Genomic DNA, 15,644 nt, shown 5'->3' with positions numbered 1-15,644 from the left:
GAACCATTGCCTGGCAGGCCAGGACTTCCAGGGAGGCACACCTACCTCCCACCAGGTCAGAGTTTAACCTCTGAGCCTTGTTCCCCAACCCAGGGTCACCACCCTGAGGTTGGGCAATTGCCTGGCACGCCAGGACTTTCTGGGGGGCACACCTACCCCCCACCAGGTCAGAGTTTAACCTCTGAACCTGGTCATCCAACCCAGAGTCAACACCCTGAGGTTGAATCTTTGCCTGGCATGCCAGGACTTCCTGGGGGGCACTCTCACCCCCCACAAGGGACACACCGTCCCCAAGGGCCACACAAGAGTCTGGTTGGCACAGGTCTCCCGACCTCTGCCCATCCGGCAGAGTCTGGGTTTCCCCCAAACCAGAAAGGGTTTCACCTGGGTCATTCCTGGGGGGATCTGCTCTCAGAGCTGACCCCTGACTCTCAAGGTCCTCCACTGGGGTCTGCAACCCCCTCTCAACCCTATGTCTGGACTTCTGCACCCCCTCACTAGGAGGGGTACTGCCAGACACCAGAACTGTTGGGATGCTGGCTACAGTCACCCCCTCCAAGTTCTTCTGACACTGCGGGGCTTCCCTCAAAAGGTGGCCCTACGGTACAGGCTATGCTTCCCTCCTGGTGTTCCCTCATGGAACCCTCTAGGACCTGGGACCTACCTGGGACACTACAATCCTTTCCCACCTCACTCGGTTGGGAACCACCTAGACCACTCCCTTCAGGAGCACCCCCAAATGCCTCTTCAGACTCTCTGGTACTCACCCAGAAGTCTGCCTCCATTGTAAGTTCCCTGGGGTCAGAGAACTCACACTCCACCTGGTGTTGGCGTAGCTCTGGAAAATAAGAACCAGACATATGCTCTCCAGCAATTACATCACTCTGCCCTTCACATGTATTAACCACAGTACCCTTCACCCAACCACCCAGAAACTCAACCTTGGAAAAGCACTCTACCTCACCCTCCTGAGACTGGTGAGACAGTATCTGTCTGTCCCTGACACTCAACCCATACTCTTTTGGGATGTCTCTACACTCTATATCCAGGACATCCACCAGGGGGGAACCCTTTTCTCTGTCACTCTCTGCTAGAGTCAGTAAAGTGTCCCTCCCCCCAGTAGGAATATGACTCCCTGTGCCAGTTCCCCAATCCTTCTCAGGGACCCTGTGCATAACGGGAACTACCTCATACCCTTGAACCGCCTGGGGTGTGTCAACTCCCTTCTTCAAGTTGGGCACCACATCTCTGGGCTTGTGCCCTTCTTCAGCAGTACTAGATGCAAGATTTTTGCTGCCACCATCTGAACTGGACTCAGCCCTTCCGGCCTCCAGTTTCAGCTCTTTACAGCTCAGCTCTTGAGCTGCAATCTTTTCTTCTTCCAGGGCTAAGAGTCTTTTTGCCTCAACCCTTGCAAGATACTCCTCTAATTGTTGCTCCTGTCGCCTTTAACCTCGGAGCCATTCATCTATCTCTGGGTCTCTTTCCTCATCTCAGTAGTCTTCCTCCTCATGTGAGCAGTCTTCCTCCTCATGTGCGTAGTCCTCCTCCTCATCTGAGGGGTACTTAGTCATTTGGTTTCTTGCTGCCTCTCTCTCTGCCCATCTTTCCTCCCCCCAGACTATGTAGTTATGTAGCATCTCCGCCTTAGTAGATCTCCTTGCTACAGGAAGGCCCCATTTTCTGCAAAGCTTCCTTAGGTCAGCCTTAGTGAGGTGGTCAGTACGAACAAAGAATGAGTAGGTAAGCAATCCCATTCTGATAAGATCTTACCAGCAAAAACCAAAATCCAAAGTCCAAAATATCAATAGTATATCCAGGAGGACATCAGAGAATTAAAAGCCAAAAAAGATGAAAAATCAAGTTGACCTTCAACTGTGGGTAGGTAGTGAAATACTTAGCTACTGTATGTCACTGCACAAACACAAGTCCTATCCTCACCGCTGATCACCAATGTTAGAAATGGGGTTTTTGGTTGGCAGTCAGGTTGCCCTCTGTCCAAGCAAGAACCCTCACTCTAGTCAGGGTAAGTCACACACAATCCAAAATCAGCCTGTGCTAACCCTGCAGTAGCTTGGCACGAGCAGTCAGGCTTAACTTAGAAGGCAATGTGTAAAGCATTTGTGCAATAAATCATACAACACCATAGCATAACACCACAAAAATACACCACAAAGTGTTTAGAAAAATATATAATATTTATCTGGGTATCTTCAGGTCAAAATGATCAAAGTTGCAATATGAATTTGTAAAGATATCACTGAAAAGTGATATAAAGTGTCTTAAGTCTTTAGAAAGTAAACAAAGTCTCTTTCAAACACAAAGTACCTGGTTTCTGGTGGGAAATCTCCTCAGAGGGCCACAGGAGAAGAGGTATGTGGAAAACTGGTGTGTGCGTCGATTTCTCCTCAGCACACACGGACTTGCGTCGTTATTTTCCACGCGGGGAGTCGTGCGTCGTTTCCGGCGCACGGACAGTCTCTTTCTGTGGTTCGCGGGCAGTACCAGATGTCCCGGGTCTGTGCGTGGATTTTCCTGCTTGTTTTCCGGCTGTACGTCGTTCTGCGGGGCTGCGCGTCGAAATTTCGATCTCACAGCAGGCGTCGCGTCGATTTCTCCTGGGGAGTCGGGCGGCGTTGTCCTTGCGACAGGGGGTCATGTTGGACCTGGCTTTTTGACAGGGTCATCCCCAAACTTTTTGCCTCCTTCCTCCTATTTTTTCTGACCTGTTGTTGTCGGCTTTTGACCTCTGAGCACTTTACCACTGCTAACCAGTGCTAAAGTGCATATGCTCTCTGTGTAAATGGTACTATTGAAAAGCAAGAAAAACGCCGCACACCGACGCTGATCGACGCGACGCCTTCGGGACGACCAAAACTTTGACGCATGGCCTCACAAGGACAACGCCGCCCGACTTCCCAGGAGAAATCGACGCGACGCCTGCCGTGAGATCGAAACTTTGACGCACGGCCTCGCAAGGACAACGCCGCCCGACTTCCCAGGAGAAATCGACGCGACACCTGCCGTGAGATCAAAACTTTGACACACGGCCTCGCAAGGACTAAGCCGCCCGACTCCCCAGGAGAAATCGACGCGACGCCTGCCGTGAGATCGAAACTTCGACGCGCAGCCCCGCAGAACGACGTGCAGCCGGAAAACAAGCAGGAAAATCCACACACAGACCCGGGACATCTAGTACTCCCCGCGAACCACAGAAAGAGACTGTCCGCGCGCCGGAAACGACGCACGACTCCCCACGTGGAAGATAACGACGCAAGTCCGTGTGTGCTGAGGAGAAATCGACGCAAACACCAGTTTTCCACGTACCTCTTCTCCTGTGGCCCTCTGAGGAGATTTCCCACCAGAAACCAGGTACTTTGTGTTTGAAAGAGACTTTGTTTACTTTCTAAAGACTTAAGACACTTTGGCGGTCATTCTGACTTTGGCGGGTGGCGGAGGCCGCCCGCCATAGTCCCGCCGTCAGAATACCGCTGCGCGGTCAGAAGACCGCAGTGGTAATTCTGAGTTTCCCGCTGGGCTGGCGGGGGACCGCCAGAAGGCCGCCCGCCAGCCCAGCGGGAAACCCCCTTCCATGAGGATGCCGGCTCCGAATGGAGCCGGCGGAGTGGAAGGGGTGCGACGGGCAGTTGCACCCGTCGCGATTTTCAGTGTCTGCTTGGCAGACACTGAAAATCTTGGTGGGGCCCTGTTAGGGGGCCCCTGCAGAGCCCATGCAAGTGGCATGGGCACTGCAGGGGCCCCCAGGGGCCCCGCAACACCCGTTACCGCCAGCCAGGTTCTGGCAGTCAAAACCGCCAGAGCCAGGCTGGTGGTAAGGGGTTCGGAATCCCCATGGCGGCGCTGCCTGCAGCCCCGCCATGGAGGATTCCCCAGGGCAGCGGGAAACCGGCGGGACACTGCCGGTTTTCCGTTTCTGACCGTGGCTGTACCGCCGCGGTCAGAATGCCCATGGGAGCACCGCCAGCCTGTTGGCGGTGCTCCTGCGGTCGTTGGCCCTGGCGGTCCATGACCGCCAGGGTCAGAATGACCCCCTCTATATCACTTTTCAGTGATATCTTTACAAATTCATATTGCAACTTTGATCGTTTTGACCTGAAGATACCCAGATAAATATTATATATTTTTCTAAACACTGTGTGGTGTATTTTTGTGGTGTTATGCTATGGTGTTGTATGATTTATTGCACAAATGCTTTACACATTGCCTTCTAAGTTAAGCCTGACTGCTCGTGCCAAGCTACCGGAGGGTGAGCACAGGCTGATTTTGGATTGTGTGTGACTTACCCTGACTAGAGTGAGGGTTCTTGCTTGGACAGAGGGCAAACTGACTGCCAACCAAAAACCCAATTTCTAACAATTACCTTATAAGCACCTAAATACATTGTAGTCATTGACAAGTGCACAGCACCTTTGTCTTCCAGTCTCCCGTCGGAGCAAATGAGCACTTTTAAACTAGCTGTTTGACTCAAGAGATCCACTGACCATATTGCGAACAGCGAGCCTGTAAGCTGCCTGTCTGTGAACTTGGCAATACTTTGATGGGTGAAATAGTTCTATTTATGTGAATTTTAACTATACATAAAATTGGATTGAAACTGTAAAGCATTTAGGCTGTGTTTTGGCCAATTTACATTCTAAAATAGTACATATAAGTTTTAAATATGTTTTCTGGACATGTGGTACGTGGGTGCAATTTGTGTTGAGTGATTTTATTTAGGAAAAGCTGAGTGAGGTATGCACTCCAGCACAAAACATTTTCAAATAATTGGCGCAAGATGGTTTCAAACCAGAGAGAGAAAATGGTATGTGATGGAAGCACTGCCATACAAAATATTTGCTATGGGGAAAAGCAAGAACTTCTGCAAACTACTAGTAGGCCAATATTTAGGACCTCCACACTACTGTAACTGAGTGATAATAACTTTTCAGAACCCTAATCTCCATAATATATTTCTAATCGAATTTCACTGATATGTGGAATCTCTTCATTTATTACATTTGTATTTATCTGGCTAGGTTTGAACCTGTAAATTCTTTATATCTTAAATGTATTTTGGTTTGACGAGTTGTTACACACATACCACACACACCTTGCTCAAACTAGCATGGGAGAAGCAAGGATTCCTTACAACAACCAAGTTTACACCACAGGTTAGGGTGTTTGAGCATAAAAGTATAATCAAACGAAAATGTATATATCTTAGACCAGAGGGGAGGAGACCACGGGGTAGGTGGGTGAAGGTTTGTTTGCCAGGGCAGTGGACACTATACGGTGTCAATCCATCTGGTTCCTATGTCGGGGAGCACAAGAGATACAGGAGGCACAAACCTCTGAACTAAATTGGCCTCTCCCTAGCCAGGGGCATTAAGAGCAAACTCTGACTTTCCCAACTGTGTTTTGTGTAGTTGTCATCCTTCCTCTAGGTTGTACAATGAAATGAACTCGATAGCTCTTGTTGACTGCCTGAAATGATTTACAGATATTTCCGTTATCACTATTACCAAATGTGTGAGAGCATCAAAGCATAGAAAGGTGACTTTGGTGAAGCTAGCTCACTTTTTATGTTATACTTTACATATTTATATGACAGACATTCTGCCTTCAGTCTTCAGTATGGCCTCACAGCAACACTGAGCATGTTAGACATTATTTATAATAGAGAACATATTTATCAATATTCCATAGGAGCACAGGAAAGCTCAATGCCAGTTGGAGGACTTATAGTCATCTGTAAAGAGTTTAATATTCAAGGCACTATAAATGTACATATTTTGTTACAACGCCATCGCCGTGCTTCTACTTCAGCTCACTGTTGTCGGTTTGTTTTCAACCAACAATAAGAGTCACGACGTGTTCTGTAATATTTATTAAAGCTTTTCCACACTCAAAGACGTGCATTTATGTTTCTTGTTTTGTTTCTCAATCTAGGTCAGGAAGACGAGTTGTCCATCCGTCTTTGGCCTGCGCAGAGACATTGTTATTGATGGCATGCTGGGCCTCAAATCAGCTCAGCGTTTGGACGCAATAGGCGCCTTCCTTGTGAAGCAACTTTCATTCCCGCACTGAAGGTGAGTCCATCACAGTGATCCTTGCAACCTAATTTAGAGCTGACTGTTCCACTAAGCGTACCACGATTTTCTGTGTGGTAGCAGTCACACCACCTACTTTGATGCATTGCTCAAAATCCCCTCCAGGCGGCCCATTCCCGCAATGACTATACAATACAACAGTCAGTTATTTGTTTGGAAAATGTTGGCCGCAGTTTTATTAAAGAGTTGGTTTATAGCATACCCACCCTGCTTTTATGAGGGCCATAAATTATTATGTCATATCGTTGTTTATGAGTAATTAAAATTGCCATATATGTAATATCTCCCCTGAGGTTAGAAGACCCTGGGTTTGTGATTTACATTGATACATTTGTGTCATACATCTCTTTGTATCTTAACAATCTTATACTTGATGATAAGTTTCCGGTTACATGCCGTTCACTCAGTCTTTCAATCAGTCTCGCGTTTTGGTCCTTTGCCGTTATTCATTTAAGTAGGAGGGTACTCGTTTCCCTTTAGGCTTAACTCAATACCTTGTTTAGTCCTTGTGTCCAGCTCTCCGGCGGACCCGGGTTGCGAGTGCCGCGTTTCCGAGTACCTCCCCTGACTGCCTTACCCTGCCGTGAGGCATCCCAAGGTAAGTAGCCCTGCCACCCCGCTGTGTTGGGTGTGGCCTTGGTATTTCTTTATCTCTCCTTTCCTGCCGCCACTACAGTTCCTTATCCTTTACCCCAGTCTGCGACACTCTGGGTGCCAGGCATTAGGTGTGGGTGTCCTTCTTTCTTTTTGCTGCCAAGCCGCCCTCGAGATGCAATGGGTGTTTCGTGCCGGGCAGCTCCTTTTAACCCCACTTTCTGCCCTCGGGGCATTTTGGGGAGATTTTAAAAAATGCTTGCACCCCATTGGGCCCCTTGGGCCTTCTTTGCCCCCCCCCCCCTTTCTGCTTCCGCACTGCGTCCCCTTACGACAGGGCTGGAAAGGGTGGGGTGCTTGTTTCAGTGGGGGCACTTCCGTTCCCCACCAGCCTATTGTTTTTGCCGTGCCGCACACGGTGCGTTTTTTGCTCGGGCCGCGGCGTGGTTTCTGCTCTGGACCTCCTGAGCTCCCTGTGGTTACGGGCCTTAGCCCTAACACTTCTGCCAGTGCTACCAGTGGCATTAGCGCCAAACCAACAACCGCCAAGTACTCCTTTCAAAATGTCCTCCTTCTCAGAGGTTGCAGAACGATGTATGGTGGAGAGTGGCCCATGACACCCCATCCCTTTGACACATTCTGAATGTGGACACTCACAAACAGTAATTTCCAACTAGTGGTTGTCCTAGTATTGCTGCCATTCAGTGTCAGTGTACTGAGGAGTGCTACACTACATCGGCAGCATGCCCGCTACCTCCAAGGCGGTAATAGCACTAGATGGAAAGCACAGGTGTGAAATAGGAGCTTATAGAGCTGAAACAAGGCAGCCAGGGTTAACCTGGTTTTGCAGTTTCACACCTGCAGGCACTCCTATTGTTATCCTCCTCTAGAAAATGTAATGAAACACTTGTTGGTTTGTAATAGCTTAAAGGGTATGGAGTAACCGTGAAGGGCATTTGAAGAATGTGCCACGCATATAATGAAAATCGTAGATAAATCTGCTACAAACCTTTATATAACCTCGGTAGATTATATCATGCTTCTCCTTAGGAACACTGTTAGTCGCGGACTTTAAGTTTTGGGTTTTTTCATGGCAGGTTTAAGGAAACAAAAATGGAGCTTGCGTCCATTTCCACACCCCCAGGGGAAGATTCTGAACCATCATTTCTGCATTTAAAACCTCATGTACACAAAACAATAACAGCCTCAGGCGGCCTTTAAAACTGGCCCTGAGTGGCTTTTTCTGTGACCTGAGATTTGGAACCTCCTGTCAAGCTCCCCTCATGTCCCAACATCCCCCGCCTAAAAGGCTTATTCCCAGCAATTCTAGAGAGGCACAAGTCAAAATATAGGGATAGTGTCTTAATTCCGCCCAATCCCTGTGTATGTAGATACAGCATTATTGTGCAGTTTATGGGAAGGTTGTTTTACCGGCAGACAGTGTATTTGCTCTTGCATGTTCTGCCAACAACCACAAAGATAATTTTTATATGCTGAAACACTTTTCAAATCATCAAAAAATAATGTGCTGTTTACATATGTAAAAAAAAGATTGAAATAATTTGATGAGATGCGGGGACAGAGTTTTCTCCAGGGGAAGATCACTTTCCCCTTAGACGAAATGAAAAGGAAAATTAAACTGCAATTGCACAAATGTTAAGCAATTTCATAACGCTCTATTAAATAATAGGTACAGATAGGCATAAAGAACCAGGAGTAAGCCTTGAAAGCTATGACTGCCCTGTTATTCCTTGCTTTCTCTGTGAATCGTTTGTGAATCATAAGCATTCTTAGATTTGCACTGATGCAAGGTCTTAAATCTGCAGTGGCAGATGTAAATTTTTTAAAAACAAATCTGGCCCAACCATACTTTAAATATATGGAGTAGAAAAGTGAAGTCTTTTTATTACCTTTTCCAAAGGCCAAAGGCACATCCCCCAACAAAATGAAAGCAACCAACCTCTGAATGAAGAGGCGGCAAGGATGCCTATTTTTACAAAATAGAAGCCATATGAGAAAATGCTGCAATCTTACTTGAGTCGAATTCCACCATGTAATTGTTCTCGTGTATTTTAATTTACATCTGAATGATGAAATAGATATGGCTGCCTTAACACCTAATTAGCTCTTGTTCAACTCCTTCGATTAGCATCTGGGCTGATCCTTTGAATGGGCACCCTACTGATCTAGTTTTTGTCCAATGCTCTCTTATTGAGTATAATACCAACTGATAGATTACATTTACTGATTGTAAAACTATATTTTATTGGTAAGAATACCATATCTAAAAAGTGACCCCTAATCAGCCAACAAAGTTCAACCATTCTTTGTCCAAATTGAACAGGCTACACTTTGTTTCTCTTTTAGAATCTACTATCAATTCTGCTCTATTGAATAGTTGGGTAAATAAGGCACTAGATAAATCCATCCCACTGATACCCAGGAAGTCTCATTGGCCAGCACTCACTAGTCCTTGTTTAAAAGAAAATGGAGATAGTCCTCCAATTTCGCAGTGCAATTACTTATAAAGCTGATTTACACATATACAAAAACATGCTAGATCCAAGAACTATCATGAGCAAATTTTCATCTGCAAAAAATCCCACCGGGGAGATCGTTTCTACAGTTAATTTTCTTGCTTATCCTGCATCAGATTCTACCTCTGTGGCAATCACTGAGCAGTTGTTGTCACTGATTTTTTCAGGAGAAGATTTCTAAGTGTGTAAGTTTATTTTCTTTCTCTACCACCAACACTCCTGTCAAGTGGCCAGATAACATTTCTCCAGTGGCTAACTGGTCTGTCCCTGTGTCGACCACTTTCATGCTAGTCAGTTGAACTGACATTATCCGGAAGCTCACCGCCATCTCTTCAAGTTCACCTCTCGATCCTTGCCTTGCTAAGGTAGCCAAGGCAGAAGCATCTCTAGAACAATTTCTTACCATGGTCTGCAATTCTTCCCTGAGTTCTTATGCTCCCACTGCTAAAAAGCTCACCCTAGACCATTCTGTCATGTCCAACTATTACTCCATTTTTGTTCTGCCTCTATTCTCTATAATCTCTGAAAACTGTGTAAATCAATTAGTTAATCACTTTCCAGGGTACAAATGGGAAGAGGACACTTCCTACACTGTTGGGAGATTAGAGCAAGGAGTTTCTCTGCAGAATTAGTAAATTATTTTTTTGAAATAACCCTTCAAGATAACTTAGTTGGTTAATGCATTACCAGCTGCAATCTGTAACAGCTGAATGTCATCTGTTTAATTATTGCTAAACCACAGCCTATTTTCTGTTATGATGTTCATAAAATGGGTGGCAGTGGTAGGATGAGATACAATGTGCCTTTGATGATCAATATTGCAATGTCCGTTATGAAATCTTTCACTTCCCTTTGCACCACCTTAGTGTGACAAGACAATGGTGCCAATGGTATTTTTGTACCAGTCATCTGATACAAATAAGTATGCAGCACATTTGCGATGCAGCAATACTTCTATTGGTCTTCTGACACTCAAATGGGACTACTGCATCTTTCAGAATACAGATACTTTGATATGTTAGAAGAGAGACATATCAGACTAATTTCTGCGAGAAATGTATTATTCCTCTTAGGTTCCAATTACGGTTGGTCTGATTAATTCCAATATGTGCGATAACTCTGGTTTCCTCACATATCACAAGTACAATTCATGCAAAAAGTACTGCACCCCCATCATTTTTCAGAGGGTGAATTTCAGCAGGTCAAACCTGCTAAAATTTACTAGCAGAATATGCCCAGCAAATAACGTAGCATGCTGATTTTGCTGTGGTAAGCACTAAAATCCATGTGCAAGGCAATAATTGTATGTGGGTGCTATGCACTGGTTAATTGCAATCCCCATGGTTTCAGAACATATCAGGAGCAACAAATATCACAACAAATATCACACCTGTTTCTAGTCTACCGTATTCTAGCTATAGTTTCGACTTTTGAAACGCATAGCTGTTTGATAAAATTAGTTAACACTAATAAATAAATTATCAGACAACAAGGGTTTAGTTGGGGTCAGCTGATCTTAGATTCTTTGTTTTGTTTTGTGAAGCAAAGGAGATAGAGGCTTAAATAATCAAACCCGTTCTTAGTTTTACTTGTTCATAACTTGCACTATATATGTAAAAAATCTATGTAAAATTTGAGTTCAAAATTAACTTCACTGTTTACACTAAGCATAGAAAAATGTCAGAGGAGCTATCAAACCACGTGCAGAACAGACAAGTATAAGTTGTCATGTTCAGTGAAATCATAAAACTCAGGAGCCGGATTTACAAAGCCTTAAACAGATAAAGGGCCTCATTATGTTCTGGCAGACTTCAGACCACCACATAAAGACCCTGGCAGTCAGACCGCCAGAGTTCTGCCAGCACTGCCGGGATCCATGATCCTGAAGCCGTGGAGGTGTTGGAGATCGTAATCCACCAGGGCAGCGCTGCATGCAACATTATGACCTTGTTCTCTGCCAGAGAACAGGTACAGGGGGCCACATGGGGACCCCTGTAATGGCCATTCTCTTGGCATGGGCTGTGCAGGGGTCCCCTTGCCCAGCACAATCGCAATGTTCACTGTCTGCCTTACAGGGTGCTGGTTCACCCTGCGGGCTACAGCATCGCTGCCGGCTTCATTACGAGCTGGAGACAATGCTGTAGCCTGTTTTTCCACCCACCAGCCTAGCAGGAAACTCCTAATAGGTCCGGAGGGGTGGTTGCCACAAAGGCAGCAACCACCTTGTCTGGGGTTTGAAAGACTGGTTAGGTCCAAAATTTCTCTATTTATGACTATCAGGCGTCAACGAAAGGGTACTTGGCAGACACAAATGGTGTTATTATGGGACAATTTAAGGAAAATTTAAAACCTGCAATCTTCAGACAGGTTTAGGGTAATGGGGCTATCTACTTTTTAAATTAAATATTGAAATTATTGTGGCACTAGCAAATTAAATTGCAATACAAATAATATATAGAAAGAACCTGGTTAAAAGTAGGGAATACAATGTATATCAGACACAAGTATGTGACTTGTGCTTGTCATTGTGGAAATCAATCCCTCATATAACCTTGTCTACAGCATCCATTTAGTGCCAGTTGTACCTTTAGGTGATCGAGCAAATTAAATGGTGAGCCTCTGAGGATCAGTCTGGGTAGTGGAAAGCACTAAGACATGCAGTAGGGAATAGGCAAGTCATAAAAAGAAAGCAATTACACAAAGCCACTGATCCCACCTTGCCCACAGACCAATACACACACATACCCAAAGACACAATGCACACATAGAAGTGAACAACTTGTTCTTCGTAACACACTCCCATGCAATGCAGAGAGTGCAATTTAATATTTCATGGAATAGGTTAATTAAACCAAATAAACTAGAAAATGAGAATGACAGCAACTCCGTAACCATCTTCAATAGAGACATAACTATTTAGATATGTATGAGAACTTTTTCTCTACTAAACCATTTGTGCAAATCATAAATCAAATGAAGCAATGGAAAAAAATCACATAATTCACAAAGTGTCAGTTACGTTTTTAAATTGTCCAAACAACTCTATCCTATCTTCCACAAAGACAACACAGCATGAGACAAGGTTGGAGAGGATATTAGAGACCATGGACCCTCCAGTGATCATATGATTCTTACTTCTTTGTTTTACCACCTAGCCTTGATGCTTCTTACAATCTAAATGCCATATATGAAGCAGGTGGATGAGTTTCTGGATATAGATAGGAGGTAAAAATTTGATAGACTATGGTCTAGACATGGATCATTATAGAGTAATATATGGTTGCAGTGGTGCTGTGCTGTGCCGGACTTTCTGTTCTTTTATGCTACCAATGCCTGTTTCCATTTTAATCGCTCAAGAAATGAATTAGGATATACTTAGCTGTTTACAGAAGGAAATGCTGACCCATAAACCATAGAGGTAGGTTCATTTAGTACTTAATTTGAACTGGTGCTGGCAGGTGGGGCCCTCCAGTACTTATTTTTGAAGACTGGCATTTTTTTCTATCAAGAGACATTGATCCAGAGGTAAAGAGAATAAGACAAAAGGGGGAAGGAGGAAGGAGGAAGGGAAAGATGGAAAGACAGTGGCAAAAGGAGAGAGCAGAAATGAAAAATAATCTGTAAAGTGAGATAAAGGGATAAAATGATCTGGTGGAAGATTACTGAAGTGAAATCAAGACTACACAGCCTTGGTTTTCAGCACCCTGAACCTTGATGGCTCTGGCTGTGGGCTTTTGAGCAATATTTTGGGCACTGGAGCACAACATGTACAAGTTGAGCACTTGCGTTCATTAGAATTACTGTAAAAAGTCTATCAAGACCTTTTTCAATTTTGTAACATAGGGTGAAGCTCTTGTTTCTTCCTTGTAGGGTGAAGCTCTTTTTTCTTCCTTGTCTCCCTCAGATTGTCCATCAGGGCTGATGTCACTTGGGAGAAGTTGTCAGAAATTAAAACCATAGCATTCCTGGAATAATCAATTCCTGTTGCCCATAGTTTGACTCTGTGTTTATTTGTTCTGACAACGCTGTGTAATTGCAAAGGATGCTTTAGAAGTATTTTATTCACTGCATCCCAGGTAATATGCCAAATGTTGAGATTTTCTTTAACACACTTTCCTCCAACTCGTATACTTTTAGCAATTCCCATGTCTTGATAGGAGCTCATGTACGTTTTCAGACATGTATCCTGCTGAAACATGGATTGCCTCCCTTGATTTTGAGTTGTGTAATCATACATCTTTCAATCTGACAATTTGTCAGAAGGATCAACTACTGATCCACATTTTTCTTTGAAAGTGTTTTATTTTTTATTTTATTTACTCATGTACTCTCTTTATTCAGCCTACCCTTTAGATGCTTGCCATGGTATGGGCTTTATCCAATAGTGGTGGCAATATAACAGCCCAGGACCACTCTGGCATATCATCTTGGAAGAAAAGGCCAGGACTTTTAGAGTAACTTCCACAGATAGCCAGCTGGTTAAACAACTGATCCCGAGTTTTGATCCTGTTGCTGATATCCCTGCCTCCTTCAACTAGAGAATTATATCCTCCTGATTAATGGTTCTAATGTCATACGTCTTGATGCTTTTCCCCATAGTATCGGCTAATAGTTTGTTTTAGCAATAGTCCACACCATCTGGGATTTACATTCTCAGATAAGCAGATTTATGCGGGAAATTGACCAAATATATAAATCAGAGACCCTGGAAAATGTCAAACACCGTTGCTTTTGAGATTGAGATTGATTATCAGGAAACTTTTATGACAAATCTATTCAGCCACCCTTTTAGAAAAAATTGCACATTGCTCCGGGCTACTGGTGATGATCGTTTTTGAAACCTCCAATAAGACTTGCCTAGCAGGTTGGTTATGTAAGATATGCACAGAAAACAGCATTCTCGAATGGCATTTCACTTATCATCCTCTTTTGTGTTCAACATAGACTTTTAAAATAATGCAAAAGGCCTTGATGATCCATCTCAACCACTGCATACATTTTCCGTTCTGCTGACGTGTTAGAGGTTTTAACCTTGCTGAGGTGTTTTTAACTGCATTTTGTGTAAAAGGCATCTAATGTTATTTGATCCTCTCTTTAAGCCTAACCGAAGACTAGAATCTGCCTATTGATAACAGTTATTTAAAAGCAATGATCATTTCATGGAACCATTCCATTGGCTTGTGTTATTACTTTCAATATGGGGTTCACTGATTGGTTGAAATCAGAAATGGGCGGGATCAGACTAGGAGACCCTAAGGTTTAGGTGGCTAAGTGTAAGCATAATTACGACTGGCATTGGGTAAGGACTATCGCGCCAAGGACAGAGAATGGACCCTACTTCTTTTTAAGCCCACAAATCTTGGGTTCCTCGGGTGTTAAAAAACCTTGATAGAGAAACAGTAAGAAAAGAGCATCCGTTCAACATAGAAGGTGGTCATCTTGGAAGAGAGCCAATTTTCATTAATTTTGTAAGAACAAATAAACCTTTGTTCTTCTCCTAAACGATTCCTTTGGGGACGAAGCGCTTGAAAAGAGGTTGTAGTGGTGGTCAGATTCCTCTGCTCTGTTAAGAACGTTTCTGATGGCTCATCTGCGGTCCAACTGAAAATTAAATTAATTCCTCATGACCTACATTTTTGCAGTAAACGTTCAGCGAATTCATGATGAAACACTTATAAATTTCAGGGGAGTTTCTTTGAACCAGACTGGACGATGGAGTCTGACAGTCAGATTCCTATGTTATGAAGAACAGGAATATGTTCAGGATGTGTGCGCCCAGTGTGCGAGACTTTAGCCAAGAACCAGCCCGCTGGCTATCAAGACAACGTAGAATTAATTTAAAAGGAGACATGCATGCTGATTTACATAATACCGAAAAGGAATTAATCCGATCAAAAAATGCAATTAAGAAAGGTGAAGTTTGGTAACCTGCGTACTATCCATTTCTGACACCGCAGGTTTGTTTCTCTGGGACAAAGCTTGTATATTAAATACGGAAATTCCAGTGAAATGTGCAAGTGTTTAACCGAGATATAACTCAACAAGAGACAGCTGTTTTTGTCATAATTTGTTATTCTTTCCATGATCCAAATGGCCTCCCTTTTTAAATAAATAATCTTTAGTTTCCCCTTTAATGATACACTCATATATCTCAGCATAGTTGAACACATAAAGCAAAAACAAATAAAAAGGAATAAACTGTTAACAATATCAAGAAAGCTATGGGTGTTGATGCCAGTTATCCCCTTCGCATGTAAGGGGTCGGTGGTGTCACATAATGAGGGCTCCAGCAACAGATACCACAAAGAATGCATATCCCATTCCTTTAAATCAGGGCCTCTGGAATTATGCAGCTGTAGAGGGCCAAATTATACTGTAGGGTTGAGTAAATTATGCGGCAAAA

At 44.0% G+C, this 15,644-nt stretch overlaps 1 protein-coding gene across 4 annotated transcripts in view; it reads left to right on the top strand.

Annotated features, from left to right (window-relative positions):
• The window catches only part of NGF (nerve growth factor), a 242,090-nt gene that overhangs the window by 200,279 nt on the left and 26,167 nt on the right, over nucleotides 1-15,644 (top strand). For all 4 annotated transcript variants that reach the window (XM_069238965.1, XM_069238963.1, XM_069238966.1 and 1 more), the window contains exon 2: nucleotides 5,950-6,089. The gene's annotated coding sequence lies outside the window, so the exon portion shown is untranslated. The remainder of the gene's footprint in view (nucleotides 1-5,949; nucleotides 6,090-15,644) is intronic.

The sequence above is a fragment of the Pleurodeles waltl genome, chromosome 6, assembly GCF_031143425.1.
Source record: "Pleurodeles waltl isolate 20211129_DDA chromosome 6, aPleWal1.hap1.20221129, whole genome shotgun sequence".
Taxonomy (NCBI): Eukaryota; Metazoa; Chordata; class Amphibia; order Caudata; family Salamandridae; genus Pleurodeles; species Pleurodeles waltl.
This window is presented reverse-complemented; position numbering and strand designations above follow the sequence as displayed.